The sequence below is a fragment of the Nicotiana sylvestris genome, chromosome 11 (assembly GCF_000393655.2).
Source record: "Nicotiana sylvestris chromosome 11, ASM39365v2, whole genome shotgun sequence".
In the NCBI taxonomy this organism is placed as follows: Eukaryota; Viridiplantae; Streptophyta; class Magnoliopsida; order Solanales; family Solanaceae; genus Nicotiana; species Nicotiana sylvestris.
This window is the reverse complement of record NC_091067.1, coordinates 132,540,130-132,545,964: the sequence shown is the minus strand read 5'-3', so window position 1 is coordinate 132,545,964 and position 5,835 is coordinate 132,540,130. Positions and strand designations below refer to the sequence as shown.

The window sequence follows — 5,835 nt, the reverse complement described above, 5'->3', positions numbered from 1 at the left end:
TATGGGACGTTGAAATATTATTATCTATAGCATGAAGTTCTATTATGGATTCGTGGAACATAATCTTACTTTAAAAATACTTGGATTCGCTTACTGGGTTGTAGCTCTTTAGGTATAAGTTAGGATGCTTTTTGGGTCGTAACAATAATACATAAAAATTTATATGGAAATTAATAAAATCCGTATAGCTAGTATCATTATTACATAGTTGTTCCCTGTTACAGCTAGTACCTAAATTAATTATCCAAAAAACAAATAAAATCTTGTACTGTACAATATTTTCCAAATTATTTTAACCAAACGGCTAAACTAGCATTAATGAAGGTACAATCATTTGTACCAATGGGGTCAATTGTCATGAATATCGACTAGTGGTCACCTTCAAAGTGTCGTGCAACTGTAGAGCTAATAGCTATCACTAATAATTAATGAGTAGGCCTTGTTCTTTTCTCAGTATCCAAACTTGCATTTTTCTCTTCATTTGAATTAGGTAAACACATATCATTTGCATGGTCTTGTGATGAATGATGCTATAAATAAACAAAACAAAAAAACGTAAAATTGGCCTGAAATTTCTGACTTTTATTGATAAAAAGAAGGGGTTAGTTTCTTCATTCAATTTGACTTGCTACACTTTGATCAATTGCATGATTGATGAGCCCTCCTTTTCATCAATTTGTCCTTATTTTTTCTCTTCTAGTTTATACAATTGTCCTCACTTTCTATGAGCTGGTAGATCAGTACAAGATTATCTATATTGATATCTTGAGATTTTCTAATAAATTTATTTGTAATGTAGCTACTTGGCAACATTACTTTCATGGTCCATTTAGCTCACGGATTTTGAACTGCATTCTTGGATAAAAATTCAAAAGATGCAATCTTAATTGAAATCGTCTAGAAATAGAAGTTTTGTGGTCAACTACTCTCAAGAACCAATAAAATTGTTTTCCCAAATACACTAAGAAATTTGTATTTACCTACTTTCAATTCTCTATTACTGTACATATATAGATAAGTAATTTATGTGTCAAAAGGGTCTATTGAAAATAGTCTCTTTGCTTTCATAAGGTAGGTGTAAGGCTTGCATACACATTACCTTTTTCCCGGACCTCATTTTTGAGATTACACGGATTTTGTTGTTGTTGTTGTTGTTGTAGATAAGTAATTTATGCATGCATTATTGCTTCTTATGCTCATTTTTATAGGACTGGAAATGTCAGATTTGTATGTTTTTGAATATTGAGATATGAGCTTTTGATCTTTTCCCTTCAAGTGTCGCAAGTTCTCCATAAAAGAAAAGAAAGAAGGAATCTTGAAAATATTTCATTTTTAATTAAAGTTTCACTTCAATAGTACGTTAAAATATAAAAATATTCCACATAAGTAAAAGGAAAAAACAGAAAAAGTTGTTTGTATTCATCGGTGCATCAAATGTGTAAATCTTACTACTAGTTTAGGTTTCTCTTATAGAACATGACAAAGATTTTAAGATCAAGACATTAATATCTTTTTGTAGAGTTCCAATCATAGATAAAACAGACAAAACTTGGTCATGTTATTGAAAAAGAACAAACAGAAAAAAGAGGAGATTGGAAAATATACGAGCAGTATTCACAAAAGAAAATGCATGTGAAACGTTAAAAGGGAAGGAATATTTATGTCTTAGTTTGGTCCCTAGTAGGAAAGTGGTCCTTGTGATTTTCCAAAAAATAAAATAAATAAATAAATAAATCAAAACCCACTATTTATTGCTCTCAACTCTGAGCTGGTAGAGCAGAAAATTCAACTAAGATCAATCAATAGAGAAGAAGATAATTCAGCTAATATGAATCAATAGAGAAGAAAGTGGATAACTGAGATTATTTTTCTGCTCAATTAAAATACAGTTGCAACCACTTTTTGCTTTGAATGTTTGTCGCATTGATTTTTTTACCTAGTTTGACTTTCTATATTTGTTTTTAATTTATTTGTCAAGCGAAAAGAATAGGACCGAGATACATGGCAAAGGACGAATATAAAATTTAAACTTAATAATAAATTGAATCAAAAGGGATACAAACTCTGGAAAACAAGCAACAACGTACACAAATGGGGTATGCGGAGGATAGTGTGTACGCGCCTTACTCCTACTATATATAGAGAAACTGTTTTTGATAGAACCTCAACTCACGACAAGCATAGTCATAACAGTTGGAGAAAGAAATACACTATTGAAGAAATCAATGGGAAAAAAGAAGCAATAATAACAACAAGGTAATTATAAAACCGAAGCAGAAGCAACTCTGGAGAACAAGTTTTTGTTGATAATTAACCCTCTTGTTATGATTTTATTTATCATAGAGTTTAAATTCTATCTATTGATAGTATAAAGTTACAGAATTAGGCAATTTAAAAGTCAGTTGAAATAATCTATTTTATCAGAACAATTGGATGCAGAGCTAAAAGCTAACAAATATTGGGCTAGGAATTTGGGCTCTTTACATAACTAAGCAATATTTAAAAACATAATACATCTTGGTAGCAACAAACTTAATATATCACTAGTAGCAGCAAAAATATTTCTTCTATAGCATATTCTAACCAAAACCGAAACCCCAACAATATGCCTAAAATCTCGCACCTTTGTAACATAAGGATTTGTTCCTTATTTAACTCCTATACTTCCTTAATCCCCCAACACTACCGATTTCATTACTTTTTGCGTTTTGGATAATATTATTTAGAGAAATTTTTATAAAGGACTATCTTTTAGTAGTAATTAGCCATTTATAGATATCATTTGCTATATTACGGATTATAGATACCTTTTATGTGGTTATAAGATGTATTTGATGTATTTAAGCTATTGTATTCATGAATACAATAGCAAAAATAGACGTGAATCAGGGAAGTCCAGCTAATCAGTTGTTGTATTCGAGTGTATTCGACTATATTCATGGAGTGAAACATGGGGTTAAAGCTGAACAGATTATTGTATTCGACTGTATTCACGCGTGAAATAGGTGATTACACTATTTTTAAAACGGAAAGTGAATCAATTAACATAATAGACTCCTAATATAACTCAACAAACTCAATTATAACACATAAATTTTGTATTTTTCAGTTATAAAAAAGATTCTCAACCGAAATATACCCCAAAAATATAGCAATCTTCAGAGAATTATATAATACATCTGAATACATAAATTATATTAATTAAAAAAACATATGAATACATTCATGGCATATAGCGAGACAGTGAATACAATGAAATACATTGAATACAACGGGATACATTGAAATACAATGAGAAAAAAAAACACCGAATACAATGGAATACATGGAATACAACGAGATACATTGAATTACAATGGGAAAAAAGATAGTGAATACAATGAAATACATAGAAATACAGCGAGATACATTGAAATGCTCTAAAAAAAAGGTAACAGAATCTTCAAATTGCTCAACCCCAAACTTCAGACGACCTATTTTAGTCGACGATTTTTCGATGACCCATCGGATTCCGGCCATGATTCCATAAGCAGCGATGAGAGAAAGAAGAAGAAAACGAGAAAGATCGTTGAAGAAGAATTTGCTAGCATCCGTAACGCATCTGAAGAAGTTAAAGTCCCAGAACTGATGGCTAGCACCCGCTGGTAACGAATCGGAAGAAATTGCTAGCACCCACTGAAGAAAAAATTGCCAAGAAGTTAAAGTCCCAAAAAATTCCTTGCCATGGAAAGGAAGAAGAAGAAGAAGAAGAAGAAGAAGAAGAAGAAGAAGAAGAAGAAGAAATATACTAGCAGAAGAAAACAATCAAAATCGGAAAGGAAGAAGAAGAAGAAACATACTGGAGTTCCATGGAGATTTCGTTGCCTTTATTAGGGTCAAGCCAGAGAGGCAGCGTATTTTATGAGAGAGAGGGCAACGTATTTTATGGCTTAAGGGTAGGAGGTGACCATAAATAGGTATTTGGCTATAAAAATCAAAAGGTAGTTATAGAATATAATTTTTTTTAAATGGTATTTATTTAAAATAAATAAGGTATCAACCTTTGCTATAGGAGGTAACTAATCCTATTATTTAACATGTATTTTGACTAATTTTATATTATTTGATTTTTGATTCTTTCATGTGTGTATATTTTTAATCTTAATGATATATAAAAAGTATATTAATTGGCATTGTAAATATTTTACAAATATATTAAATATATATAGTGTATATTTAGAGTGATTAAGTATTATACTGTAAATATTCTACAAATATACTAGTATATGCATAGGTTTTTTCTTGAAGATTTTCATATTTATGGTATAGAATATTTTATATCTTATACATACCATGAACATGCCATAAGAAAAATTTCCAGCTAATCACATTATTAATATTAATATACAAAATATAAACAAAAAATGTATGCATATTTTAGTTGAAAATATATAACGTATATTTGTTGTGTATATTTGTCGTATAATCATTATGAACAATTTAAATTTATTATATATATATATATATATAAATAAGTAAAAATATTTAAATTTATTTTTTATATGAAAGAATGGAGAACAATAAAGGAAGAGGGGGGAGTGCCGTTACAAAAGAGTGAAAAAAGGAAAGTTTTACTATAATGATGAGAGAGAAATTATATTAATATTATTAGAATAAAACTAACTCCTTAATCTGAGGGTCAGCTTATTTTTAAAATGTGCTAGAATTATAAAAGAAATTACCATTTATGAAATAAATGAAGAATAATATTATTAATGAAAATAATACTAAATAAAGGGTTAGGCATGTAAAAATGTCTTTTTTTTTTTTTTTGCTAAACCCAATCAGAAGTTACCAAAAAAGTCAGTTACTTGCATATTGGGCTGTTATAAAGCCACTTAGCCCTTTATGACAAACTAGGGTCTAAAGCTGAACAGAGAAAAATTGTTGATTCGATTTTCCAAACCTTAATATTTAATTTACCAAGAATATAAAAACTATGTCTTACATTTTTCTTTTCCATCACTGTTTTCAAGATGAAACAGAGGAAAAATAAATTCCTTGACAATTTTCATCACTCTTTCAAAAGTTCATAACGTTGAAAAGAAAGGCAAAAACATCAACTACATACAGACATAAGTATTTGAAAAACTATGAAACATTAACTATGTAAGTATAGCTCACCCGATTTTACTGTATGATATCCAAAATCATATTGAAAATTTGAAACTTATATATTTCAGCATATTTTCTAAATAAGGCAGGACAACATATATATATTCTAAAGAAAGAAAAAAAAGAGAATAAATATTTTCTTTTGTTGAGCATATGATTTTACTCTCTGTTCTCTGCACTGCTCCCCACATCGGTATTTAGATAAAGGCTGGAGCAAAGAGCAGTGTATAAAAAGGGCCGGATGATACAATTTAAAGCATACCTTTCTCGGCCTTTTGGCTAATATAAGTCTAGTATCTGTTTTTATCAGTTTAATATGGGAAAATTTTTGTTCCTATACCATATAGGAAACTATATTATTAAATATGTTCATAGTTTGCATATTACTCTTCATGCTAATAGTATTTTTACAAAATATAGATCATGCATTAAATAAGGATTTTTATAAAATATAGACCATGCATTAAATAAGGAATCATTTAAATAAGGAATCATTGTAGCTGTAGGCTTTCTTATTTAGGCGCGCTAAAATTGAGGAATTAAATATTCTTCCAGATTTTCCAAATGCAAATCACGCACATTAAACTTCATCGTCAGTTTCGTTTCAAATTTAGCGTCTCTATATCAAACACAATTATTCTTCTATAATTCAAAAATGAATTGATTATTCTTCTACAATTC

General features: G+C 29.3%; 1 long non-coding RNA gene across 1 annotated transcript; it reads right to left on the bottom strand.

Moving 5' to 3' along the window:
• Positions 1-3,176: 3,176 nt before the first annotated feature.
• LOC138882333 (uncharacterized) lies at positions 3,177-3,903 on the bottom strand. The gene is made up of 2 exons (XR_011403890.1): positions 3,840-3,903; positions 3,177-3,675 (listed from the first exon to the last, which is right to left on the bottom strand). It is a non-coding gene; the product is annotated as an uncharacterized lncRNA (long non-coding RNA).
• Between the last annotated feature and the right edge of the window lie 1,932 nt (positions 3,904-5,835).